Source organism: Phyllobates terribilis, unplaced genomic scaffold, assembly GCF_046119375.1.
Source record: "Phyllobates terribilis strain yellow unplaced genomic scaffold, ASM4611937v1 Scaffold_9__5_contigs__length_417890890, whole genome shotgun sequence".
NCBI lineage: Eukaryota > Metazoa > Chordata > Amphibia > Anura > Dendrobatidae > Phyllobates > Phyllobates terribilis.
This window is the reverse complement of record NW_027362769.1, coordinates 343824392-343837209: the sequence shown is the minus strand read 5'-3', so window position 1 is coordinate 343837209 and position 12818 is coordinate 343824392.

Below are 12818 nucleotides of genomic sequence, written 5' to 3'. Positions count from 1 at the left end.
GAGAGCAATGAGGGGAGGCTGGGGAAAGCAATGAGACGAGGCTGGGGAGAGCAATGAGAGAAAGCTGGAGAGAGCGATGATAGAAGGCTGAGGCAAGCAATGAGAGGCTGAGGTGAGCAATGAGGAAAGGCCGGGGATAGCAATGAAGGGAGGCTGGGGAGAGCAACGAGAGAAGGCTGGGAGAGCAATGAAAGGAGGCTTGGTAGAGCAATGACAGAAGGCTGGGGAGAGCAATGAGAGGAGGCTGGGGAAAGCAATTAGGGGCTGGGGAGAGGAATGAGGGGTTGGGGAGAGCAATGAGAGGAGGCTTGGACGAGCAATGAGAGAAGGTGTGGTAGAGCAATGAGAGGAGTCTGGGGAAAGTAATGACACAAGGTTTAGGAGAGCAATGAGAGGAAGCTGGGGAGAACAAAGAGAGATGACTGGGGAGAGCAGTGAGAGGAGCCTGGGGAGAGCAATTGGGGTGACGGGGAGAGCATTGAGTGGAGGATGGGGAGAACAATGAGAGAAGACAGGGGAGAGCAATGATAGAGGGCTGAGGAGAGCAATGAGAGGAGTCTGGTAAGAGGAATGGGAGAATACTGGGGAGAGCAATGAGAGAAATCTGGGGAGAGCCATGAGGGGCTGGGGAGAGCAATGAGAGGAGACTGAGGAGAGTAACAAGAGGAGGCTGGGGAGAGCAATGGAAGGAGGCTGGGGAAAGCAATGAGGGGATTCTGGGGGAGCAGTGAGGTGCTGGTAAGAACAATGAGAGGAGGCTGGGGAGAGCAATGAGAGGAGGCTGGGGAGAGCAATGAGAGAAGGCTGGGGAGACCAATGAGAGATTGCTGGGGTGAGCAATGGGAGTAGCCTGGGGAGAGAAATAATGGTGCTGGGTAGATGAATGAGTGGAGGCTGGGGAGTGGAATGAGAGAATACTGGGAAGAGCAATGAGAGAAGCCTGGGGAGAGCAATGAGGAGCTGGGGAGAGCAATGAGAGAAGACTGCGGAGAGGAATGATAGATGGCTGAGGAGAGCAAGGAGAGGAGTCTGGGAAGAGGAATGAGAGAATACTGGGAATAGCAGTGAGAGAAATCTGGGGAGAGCAAAGTGGAGGCTGGGGAGAGCAACGAGAGGAGGCTGGGGAGAGCAATGAGAGTAGGCTGGGGAGAGCAATGAGAGTAGGCTGGGGAGAGCAATGAGAGGATGCTGGGGAAAGCAATTATATACTGGGAAGAGCAGTGAGAGAAATCTGGGGAGAGCAATGAGGAGCTGGGGAGAGCAATGAGAGTAGACTGGGGAGAGCAACGAGAGGAGGCTGGGGAGAGCAATGAGAGGAGGCTAGGGAATGCAATTAAGTTCTGGGGAGGTCAATGAGGGGAGTCTAGGAAGAGCAATGAGGAGCTGGGGAGAGCAATGAGAGGAGGCTGGGGAGATCAATGAGAGGTGGCTGGGGAGAGGAATGAGAGGAAGCTGTGGAGAGCAATGAGAGAAGGCTGTGGAGAGAAATGAGAGGAGGCTGGGGAGAGCCATGAGGGGCTAAGGGAGAGAGCCATGAGGGGCTAAGGAGAGCAATGAGATAGGGCTGGGAGAGCAATTAAGGGAGGCTAGGGAGTGCAATGAAGGGAGACTTGGGTGAGCAATAAGGGGCTGGGGAGACCAATGATTGGAGGCTGGGGTGTGCAGTGAATAGAGGCTGAGGAGAGCAATGAGGAAATGCTGGGGAGAACACAGAGGAGGCTGGGGAGAGGAATGAGGGGAGACTGAGGAGAGAAATGATGGTGCTGGGAGAGCAATGAGGGGAGGCTGGGGAGAGCATTGAGAGAAGGCTGAAGAGAGCAATGATAGAAGGCTGAGGCGATCAATGAGAGGAGGCTGGCTAACACAATGAGAGAAGGTTGGGGAAAGGTATGAGAGAAGGCTGGGGAGATCAATGAGTGGTTGGGGAGAGCAATGAATGGAGGCTGTGGAGAGCAATGAGAGGAGGATTTGGAGAGCAATGAGAGGAGGATTTGGAGAGCAATGAATGGAGGCTGGGGAGAGCAATTAGGGGATGGGGAGAGGAATGAGGGGTTGGGGAAAGCATTGAGAGGAGGCTGGGAGAGCAATGAGAGAAGGCGTGGTAGAGCAATGAGAGGAGGCTGGGAGAGCAATGACAGGAGGTTGAGAAGAGCAATGACAGGAGGCTGGGGAGAGCAATGAGAGGAGCCTGTGGAGAGAAATGATTGAGCTGGAGAGAGCAATGGGGGAGACTGGGGAGAGCAATGAATGGAGGCTGGGGAGTACAATGAGAGAAGACTGGGGAGAGCAATGATATACGGCTGAGGAGAGCAATGAGAGGAGACTGGGAAGAGGAATGAAAGAGTACTGGGGAGAGCAATGCGAAAAGCCTGGGGTGAGCAATGAGGGGCTGGGGAGAGCAGTGAGAGGAGACTGGGTAGAGCAACGAGAAGTGGCTGGGGAGAGCAATGAGAGGAGGCTGGGGAAAGCAATTAGGTACGGGGGAGAGCAATGAGGGGAGTCAGGAGAGAGCAATGAGGTGCTGGGGAGAGCAATGAGAGGAGGCTGGGAATAGCAATGAGAGGAGGCTGGGGAGAGCAATGAGGCGAGGCTGGGGAGAGCATTGAGAGTAGGCTGGGGTGAGCATTGAGAGAAGGCTGAGTAGAGCAAGTACAGAAGGATGGGAAGAGAAATGAGGGGTTGGGGAGAGCAATGAGAGTAGGCGGGGTAGAGCAATGAGAGGAGGCTGTGAAGAACAATGAGAGGAGGCTGGGGAGAGCAATGAAAGGAGGTTGGGGAAAGCAATGAGAGGCTGAGGTGAGCAATGAGGAAAGGTTGGGGACAGCAATGAGGGGAGGCTGGGGAGAGTAATGAGGGGAGGCTGGGGAGAGCAATGAGAATAGGCAGGGGAGAGCAATGAGAGGAGGCTGGGGAGATTAATGAGAGGATGCTTGGGAGAGCAATGAGAGAAGGCTTGGGAGAGCAATGAGAGGAGGCTGGGGTGAGAAAAGAGGAGGCTGGGTAGAGCAATGAGAGAAGGCTGAGGTGTGCAATGAGGGGAGGCTGAGGAGAGCCATTATGTTCTGAAGAGGGCAATGAGAGAAGGCTAGGGAAATCAATGATGTGCGTGGGAGTGAAATGAGAGAAGGCTGGGGAGAGCAATGACAGAATGCTTGGGAGAGCAATGAAAGGAGACTGGGGAAAGCAATGAGAGGCTGGGAGAGCAATGATGTGAGGCTGGGGAGAGCAATGGGTGGAGGATGGGGAGAGGAATGAGTGAAGTCTTGGAAGAGCAACGAGAGGAGACTGGGGAAAGCAATGAGGTGCTGGGAAGAGCAATGAGAAGAGGCTGGGGAGATCAATGAATGGTTGGGGAGAGTAATGAGACATGACTGAGGAAAGCAACGAGGGGCTAAGGATAGCAATGAGAGATGGCTGGGGAGAGCAAAGAGATGAGGCTGCAGAGAGCAATGAGAGGAGGCTGGGGAGAGCAATGAGGGGAGGCTAGGGAGAACAATGAGAGTAGGCTGGGGGTGAGCAATGAGAGAAGGCTGAGTAGAGGAAGGATAGAAGTATGGGGAGAGAACTGAGGGGTTTGTTGAGAGCAATGAGAGGAGGCAGGGAAGAGCATCGAGAGGAGGCTGGGTAGAGCAATGATAGTAGGCTGGGGAAAGCAATGAGAGGCTGGGGTGATCAATGAGGAAAAGGTGGGGATAGCATTGAAGGGAGGTTGGGGAAAGCAATGAGAATAGTCTTGGGAGAGCAATGACAGGAGGCTGGGGATAGCAATGAGAAGATGCTTGGGAGAGCAATGAGAGAAGGCTTGTAAAAGCAATGTGAGGAGGCTGGGGAGAACAATGATGGGCTTGAGAGAGAAATGAGAGAAGGCTGGGGAGAGCAATGACAGTATTCTGGGGAGAGCAATGAACGAAGGCTGGGGAAAGCATTGAGAGTCTGAGGACAGCAATGAGGGGAGCCTGGGAAGAGCAATGAGGGGCTGGGGAGAGCAATGAGTTGAGGCTGGGAAGAGCAATGAGAGGAGGCTGGGGAGGGCAATGAGGGGCTGGGGAAAGCAATGAGAGAAGGCTGGTGAAAGCAATGAGGGGCTGGAGAGAGCAATGAGGGGAAGCTTGGGAAAGCAATGGAGAAGGATGGGGAGAGCAATGAGAGGAGGCTGGGCAGAGCAATGAGAGAAGGCTGGGGAGACCAATGAGAGAAGTCTGGGGAGAGCAATGAGAGGATACTGGGGATAGCAATGAGAGAAGGCTTGAGAGAGCAATGAGATAAGGCTAGGGAGAGCAATGAGGGGAAGATGGGGAGGGCATTGAGAGGACGCTGGGGAGAGAAATGACAGGAGACTGGGAAAAGCAATAAGGGGAGGCTGGGAAGAGCAAAGAGGTGAGGCTGGCGAGAGAAATTAGGGGAGTCTAGGGAGAGCAATGAATGGAGGCTTGGAAGAGCAAAAGTAGGAGGCTGGGGAGAGCAATGAAAGAAGGCTGGGGAGAGGAATGTGAGGAAGATGGGAAGAGCAATGAGGGACTGGGGAATGCAATGAAAGGAGGCTAGGGAGAGCAATGAGTGGAGGCTGGGGAGAACAAAGGGAGGAGGCTGGGCAGAGCAATGAAAGAAGGCTGGGGATAGCAATGAGAGGAGGATGGCGGGAGCAATGAGGGGCTGGGGAGAGCAATAAGAGGAGGCTGGGGACATCAATGAAAGAAGGAGGCTGAGAGCAATGAGAGGAGGATGGCGGGAGCAATGAGGGACTGGGGAGAGCAATAAGAGTAGGCTGGGGAGAGCAATGAAAGAAGGCCTGGGAAAGCAATTAGAGGAGGATGGCGGGAGCAATGAGGGCCTGGGGAGAGCAATGAAAGAAAGCTGGAGAAAGCAATGAGAAAAGGCTGTGGAGAGCAATGAGAGTAGGCTGGGGAGAGCAAAGAGAGGAGGCAGGGGAGAGCAATGACAGGATGCTGGGGAGAGCAATGAGGGGAGGCTGGGGTGAGCAATGAGAGTAGATTGGGGAGAGCAATGAGAGAAGGCTGAGGAGAGCAAGGAGAGAAGGATGGGGAGAGAAATGAGGGGTTGGGGAGATCAATGAGATGAGGCCGGGAAGAGCAAAGAGAGCAGGCTGGGGAGAGGAATGAGGAGAGGCTGAGGAGAGCAATGAGGGGAGGCTGGGTAGAGCAATGAGAGAAGGCAGGGGAGAGCTATTAGAGAAGGCTGGGGATATCAATGAGTGGTTGGGTAGAGCAATTAATGGTGGCAGGGGAGAGGAATGAGAGATGGTTGGGGAGAGCAGTGAAAGGAGGCTGGGGAGAGCAATGAGGCGAGGCTGGGGAGAGCATTGAGACTAGGCTGGGGTGAGCAATGAGAGAAGGCTGAGTAGAGCAAGTGCAGAAGGATGGGAATAGAAATGAGGGGTTGGGGAGAGCAATGAGAGGAGGCTGGGAAGAACAATGAGATGAGGCTGGGGAGAGCAATGAAAGGAGGTTGGGGAAAGCAATGAGAGGCTGAGGTGAGCAATGAGGAAAGGTTGGGGATAGCAATGAGGGGAGGCTGGGGAGAGTAATGAGGGGAGGCTGGGGAGAGCAATGAGAATAGGCAGGGGAGAGAAATGAGAGGAGGCTGGGGAGATTAATGAGAGGATGCTTGGGAGAGCAATGAGAGAAGGCTTGGGAGAGCAATGAGAGAAGGCTTGGGAGAGCAATGAGAGGAGGCTGGGGTGAGAAAAGATGAGGTTGGGTAGAGCAATGAGAGAAGGCTGAGGTGTGCAATGAGGGGAGGCTGAGGAGAGCCATGATGTTCTGAAGAGGGCAATGAGAGAAGGCTAGGGAAATCAATGATGTGCGTGGGAGAGAAATGAGAGAAGGCTGGGGAAAGCAATGACAGTATGCTTGGGAGAGCAATGAAAGGAGACTGGGGAAAGCAATGAGAGGCTGGGAGAGCAATGAGGTGAGGCTGGGGAGAGCAATGAGGGCAGGCTGGGGAGAGCAATGGGTGGAGGATGGGGAGAGGAATGAGTGAAGTCTTGGAAGAGCAACGAGAGGAGACTGGGGAAAGCAATGAGGTGCTGGGAAGAACAATGAGAAGAGGCTGGGGAGAGCAATGAGAGGAGGCTGGGGAGATTAATGAATGGTTGGGGAGAGTAATGAGACAGGACTGAGGAAAGCAACGAGGGGCTAAGGAGAGCAATGAGAGATGGCTGGGGAGAGCAAAGAGATGAGGCTGCAGAGAGCAATGAGAGGAGGCTGGGGAGAGCAATGAGGGGAGGCTAGGGAGAACAACGAGAGTAGGCTGGGGGTGAGCAATGAGAGAAGGCTGAGTAGAGGAAGGATAGAAGTATGGGGAGAGAACTGAGGGGTTTGTTGAGAGCAATGAGAGGAGGCAGGGAAGAGCAACGAGAGGAGGCTGGGTAGAGCAATGATAGTAGGCTGGGGAAAGCAATGAGAGGCTGGGGTGATCAATGAGGAAAAGGTGGGGATAGCATTAAAGGGAGGCTGGGGAGAGCAATGAGAATAGTCTTGGGAGAGCAATGACAGGAGGCTGGGGATAGCAATGAGAAGATGCTTGGGAGAGCAATGAGAGAAGGCTTGTAAAAGCAATGTGAGGAGGCTGGGGAGAGCAATGATGTGCTTGAGAGAGAAATGAGAGAAAGCTGGGGAGAGCAATGACAGTATTCTGGGGAGAGCAATGAACGAAGGCTGGGGAAAGCAATGAGAGTCTGAGGACAGCAATGAGGGGAGCCTGGGAAAAGCAATGAGGGCCTGGGGAGAGCAATGAGTTGAGGCTGGGAAGATCAATGAGAGGAGGCTTGGGAGGGCAATGAGGGGCTGGGGAGAGCAATGAGAGAAGGCTGGTGAAAGCAAAGAGGGGCTGGAGAGAGCAATGAGGGGAGGCTTGGGAAAGCAATGGAGAAGGATGGGGAGAGCAATGAGAGGAGGCTGGGCAGAGCAATGAGAGAAGGCTGGGGAGACCAATGAGAGAAGTCTGGGGAGAGCAATGAGAGGATACTGGGGATAGCAATGAGAGAAGGCTTGAGAGAGCAATGAGATAAGGCTAGGGAGAGCAATGAGGGGAAGCTGGGGAGGGCAACGAGAGAACGCTGGGGAGGGAAATGACAGGAGACTGGGAAAAGCAATAAGGGGAGGCTGGGAAGAGCAAAGAGGTGAGGCTGGGGAGAGAAATGAGGGGAGTCTAGGGAGAGCAATGAATGGAGGCTTGGAAGAGCAAAAGGAGGAGGCTGGGGAGAGCAATAAAAGAAGGCTGGGGAGAGGAATGTGAGGAAGATGTGAAGAGCAATGAGGGACTGGGGAATGCAATGAAAGGAGGCTAGGGAGAGCAATGAGTGGAGGGTGGGGAGAGCAAAGGGAGGAGGCTGGGCAGAGCAATGAAAGAAGGCTGGGGATAGCAATGAGAGGAGGATGGCGGGAGCAATGAGGGGCTGGGGAGAGCATTAAGAGGAGGCTGGGGACATCAATGAAAGAAGGCTGGGGAGAGCAATGAGAGGAGGATGGCAGGAGCAATGAGGGGCTGGGGAGAGCAATAAGAGGAGGCTGGGGAGAGCAATGAAAGAAGGCAGGGGAGAGAAATTAGAGGAGGATGGCGGGAGCAATGAGGGCCTGGGGAGAGCAAAGAAAGAAAGCTGGAGAAAGCAATGAGAAAAGGCTGTGGAGAGCAATGAGTGTAGGCTGGGGAGAGCAAAGCGAGGTGGGTGGGGAGAGCAATGAAAGGTTGGGGAGAGTAATGAGACAAGGCTGAGGAGAGCAACGAGGGGCTAAGGAAAGCAATGAGAGATGGCTGGGGAGAGCAAAGAGAGGAGGCAGGGGAGAGCAATGACAGGATGCTGGGGAGAGCAATGAGGGGAGGCTGGGGTGAGCAATGAGAGTAGATTGGGAAGAGCAATGAGAGAAGGCTGAGAAGATCAAGGAGAGAAGGATGGGGAGAGAAATGAGGGGTTGGGGAGATCAATGAGATGAGGCCGGGAAGAGCAACGAGAGGAGGCTGGGGAGAGCAATGAGAGGATGCTTGGGAGAGCAATGAGAGAAGACTTGAGAGAGCAATGAGAGGAGGCTGGGTAGAGCAAAGAGTGGAGGCTGGGGAGAGCAATGAGGGGAGCAATGGGAAGAGGATGGGGAGAGCAATGAGTGAAGTCTGGGAAGAGCAATAAGAGGAGGCTGGGGAGAGCAAAGAGATGTGGCTGGGGAGAGCAATGAAAGGTTTGGGAAAGTAATGAGACAAGACTGAGGAAAGCAACAAGGGGCTAAGGAGAGCAATGAGAGATGGCTGGGGTGGGCAAAGAGAGGAGGCTGCGGAGAACAATGATAGGAGGCTGGTGAGAGCAATGAGGGTAGACTTGGGTGAGCAATGAGAGTAGGCTGGGGTGAGCAATGAGAGAAGGCTGAATTGAGCAAGGATAGAAGTATATTGAGAGAACTGAGGGGTTGGGGAGAGCAACGAGAGGAGGCAGGGAAGAGCAACGAGAGGAGGCTGGGGAGAGCAATGATAGGAGGCTGGGTAAAGCAATGAGAGGCTGGCGTGAGCAATGATTAAAAGCTGGGGATAGCATTGAAGGGAGGCTGGGGAGAGCAATGAGAATAGTCTTGAGAGAACAAAGAGAGGAGGCTGGGGAGATCAATGAGAGGATGCTTGGGAGAGCAATGAGAGAAGGCTTGTGAAAGCAATGAGAGAAGGCTGGGGAGAGCAATGAGAGGATGTTTGGGAGAGCAATGAGAGGATGTTTGGGAGAGCAATGATAGAAGGCTTGAGAGAGCAATGAGAGGAGGCTGGGGAGAGCAAAGAGAGGAGGCTGGGGAGAGCAATTAGGGGAGGCTGGGGAAAGCAATGGTAGGAGGATGGGGAGAGCAATGAGTCAAGTCTGGGAAGATCAACGAGAGGAGACTGGGGAGAGCAATGAGGTGCTGGGGAGAGCAATGAGAGGAGGCTGGAGAGAGCAATGAGAGGAGGCTGGGGAGAGCAAAGTAAGGTGGCTGGGGAGAGCAATGAAAGGTTGGGGAGAGTAATGAGACAAGACTGAGTAAAGTAACGAGGGGCTAAGGAGAGCAATGAGAGATGGCTAGGGAGAGCAAAGAGAGGAGGCTACAGAGAGCAATGAGAGGAGGCTGGGGAGAGCAATGAGAGGAGGCTGGGGAGAGCAATGAGAGTGGGCTGGGGTGAGTAATGAGGGAAGGCTGAGTAGAGCAAAGATAGAAGTATGGGAAGAGAACTGAGGGGTTGGGGAAAGCAATGAGATGAGGCAGGGAAGAGCAACGAGAGGAGACTGGGGAGAGCAATGATAGGAGGCTGGGGAAAGCAATGAGAGGCTGGGGTGAGCAATGAGGAAAGGTTGGGGATAGCATTGAAGGGAGGCTGGGGAGAGCAATGCGAATAGTCTTGGGAGAGCAACGAGGGGAGGCTGGGAGAGCAATGAGAGGATGCTTGGGAGAGCAAAGAGAGGAGGCTGGGGAGAGCAATGAGAAGAGGCTGAGGAGTGCAATGAGTGGAGGCTGAGGAGAGCCATGATGTTCTGGAGAGGTCAATGAGAGAAGACTGGGGAGAGCAATCATGGGCTTGGGAGAGAAATGAGTGTAGGCTGGGGAGAGCAATGACAGTATGATGGGGATAGCAACGAAATGAGGCTGGGGAATGCAAGGAGAGCCTGGGAAGAGCAATGAGGGGAGTCTGGGAAGAGCAAAGAGGGGCTGGGGAGAGCAATGAGATGAGGCAGGGGAGAGCAATGATAGGAGGCTGGGGAAAGCAATGAGAGGCTGGGGAAAGCAATGAGAGGCTGAGGTGAGAAATGAGGAAAGGCTGGGGAGAACAATGAGAGGAGGCTGGGGAGAGCAATGAGGGGAGACTGGGTAGATAAATTATGGTGCTGGGGAGATAAGTGAAAGGAGGCTGGGGAAAGCAATAGAGAAGAATGGAGAGAGCAATGAGAGGAGGCTGGGCAGAGCAATGAGAGAATGCTGGGGAGAGCAATGAGAGAAGGCTGGGAAGAGAAATGATAGACGGCTGAGGAGAGCAATGAAAGGAGGCTGGGAAGAGGAATGAGAAAATATTGGGGAGAGCAATGAGAGAAGTCTGGGGAGAGAAATGAGGGGCTGGGTAGAGCAGTGAGAGGAGACTGGGGAGAGCAACGAGAGGAGGCTGGGGAGTAGTGTTGAGCCACCTCCGTAGTGATCAAGTTAGGTTCGGTTCGTCAAACACCCGTATGTTCACTGAACTGTTCGAACAGTTTGTCGAACTCCGTTAAAACCAATTGCAGGCAAAACACATAGAAACACATAGAAAACACATAGAAAACACTTCAAAGGTGTCCAAAAGCTGACAAACTGCTCAGAAGACACAACTAACACATGGAAAAGTGACAAGTACATATAGTCTTGCGAAAAGAAAAGAGGTGGAGGAGTAAAAGGAGGGGGAGACACAGATAAAGTCATGTCATGCCCTTCTAAAATCAAGAAAGGCTGGAGTAAAAATCTAAAATCAGTCTACCAACACCCAGACGTCGTGACAAGAAATTTAAAAAAAGAAATATCTTTAGGTAGAATGGCGGTTCCATTCAGAACACTTTCCTTACAAGACGTAGTGGTATCCCCATTGTGAGTTGTGCTAAAAACGGAACCCAATGCATTTGGACTAATCCACCATTTGTCATATCCAAGGGGCAGGTCCGTAAATGATAACATCGACGCGGAACCAAGTACAGTGGTATATACTGTACATCCTTTGACAAGGCAATCAGGTGGATCAAGAAGTTGGGAAGGGTCACCCTAATGGCCAAAACAGACATTGATGCGGCATTCCGGTTACTTACTACCTGTGCCTCCGAATAGTGTCCACCTATTGGGCTGCTTCTGGGAAGGAGCATACTATATAGATCGCTGTTTGCCCATGGGGTGGTCCAGATCCTGCTCACTATTTGAGGTGTTTAGCAGTGTTGAGCCACCTCCGTAGTGTTCGAGTTCAATTCGGTTCGTCGAACACCCGTATGTTCACCGAACTGTTCGCCGAACTGTTTGCCGAACTGTTCGTCGAACTGTTCGTCGAACTGTTCATCGAACACCGTGGAACACCGTAAAAACCAATGGCAGGCAAAAAAAAACCACATAGAAACAAATAGAAAACACTTCAAAGGTGTCCAAAACCTGACAAACTGCTCAGAAGACACAACTAACACATGGAAAATTGACAAGTACATATAGTCATGCGAAAAGAAAAGAGGTGGAGGAGTAAAAGGAGGGGAAGACACAGATATAGGCATGTCATTCCCTTCTAAAACCAAAAAAGTGCGAAGCCGACATGGCCAGTCCGTTCCTGCCTGTGCGACCTCCGTGTCGCCGGCTTTGTGCCAGCCCCCCTCTTTGTGACGGCCAGCCCCCCTCTTCCAATACTGGTGCCTGTCCGCTGGTGGGTCGAGCGAGACCCCCTGCGGTGGAGGCAGGTCTAATCTTTTTAATTTAAATTGTCTCTCTAATTTGAATGAATACACTTTAAATCCTTTTACAAGGATCTATTGGAGGGCAAGTCTCATGCCAGCAGCCACGTAATTCCAGCTCCAGTAGCGTCCACTAAAGCTGCTGCAGTTAAAAAGCTTTTATAAAGATCAAGCTCGGCGGACCACCGCAAGGCGTCCTACCGCCAGTCCCAGCCCCTATGTCTTGGGGTGCCTCCCCGGTGCTCTTCACTGAGTGTCCCGGGGGCCCAAACCATTTCCTTTGAAAAAATTAAGTGTCCAAACTACAGGTGGTGTAGCTTGCTTAACAGCCAGGATAATCCGCTGACTAGAAGACACTGCTACTAGGCACAAAGTATTTCCTGGGCTAGATGCAGTTAAAAATTTGTAATTAGATACTCTCGTTGGATGCTGAGAAAGAATTCCATAGAGTCTCCTGGCACGCCATATATTATTCTCTTAAAAAGCTTGGGGTAGGGGTCTAGGGGGCCCTTTTATAGCCAAAATCACGGCCCTGTATCGCAATACGTCACCTAGGCTGAAGATAAAAGGAACATTTTCATCACCTTTCATAATCACCAATGGGACAATGCAGGGATGTCCTCTGTCCCCTCTCTTATACATCCTAGTGATGGAGCACCTGCTCTCATCAATTCGCCATAACCCCAATATTAGGTGGATTGAGGTGGGAGGCACCGAGTACAAGTGCTCTGCATTTGCTGATGATGTCCTAGTATATATCACTAAATCAGATATATCCATCCCTGCTGTTATGGCTGAAATAGATCACTTTGTTACATGGTCAAATTTTAAAATCAATGCAGCGAAGTCTGAGGCCCTCGATGCCTCCCTCCCCAAATCCATACAGGATTCCATCCTGTCCAACTTTCCCTTTGCCTGGCCCTCACAGGGTATCAAATACTTAGGAATTCGTATTCATAGAGACCTCTCCCGTCTATGTTATCTTAATTTTGGGCCCTTTATTGAACAACTCCATACAGACCACGGTTGGCAAGTTAGAACTGTAAGATTCACTATGTGAACCACTGGTGTTTTGTGCAAAAGCACATGTACACTGTGTTCCAAATTATTATGCAAAAAGTGTTTAGGAGTGATAAGGGAAGAATTTTTTTGTTTGTCAGTTAAACTCAATGATGGTGATGTGTGTCAGGGCACTTTATATCACTGTAAGCAATTGCAGACACCTGTGCTAATTAGTTTGGCAGGTGTGTCCAATGAAAGGCAAGACTACTTAAGAAGACTGTCCCACATTATTAAGCAGCCTACATTTTCTGCCAAAATGGGAAAGAAAAAGGATGTGTTGGTTGCGGAGAAGCAACAAATTGTGGAGTGTTTAGGTCAAGGCATGACTACAATCAACATTGCC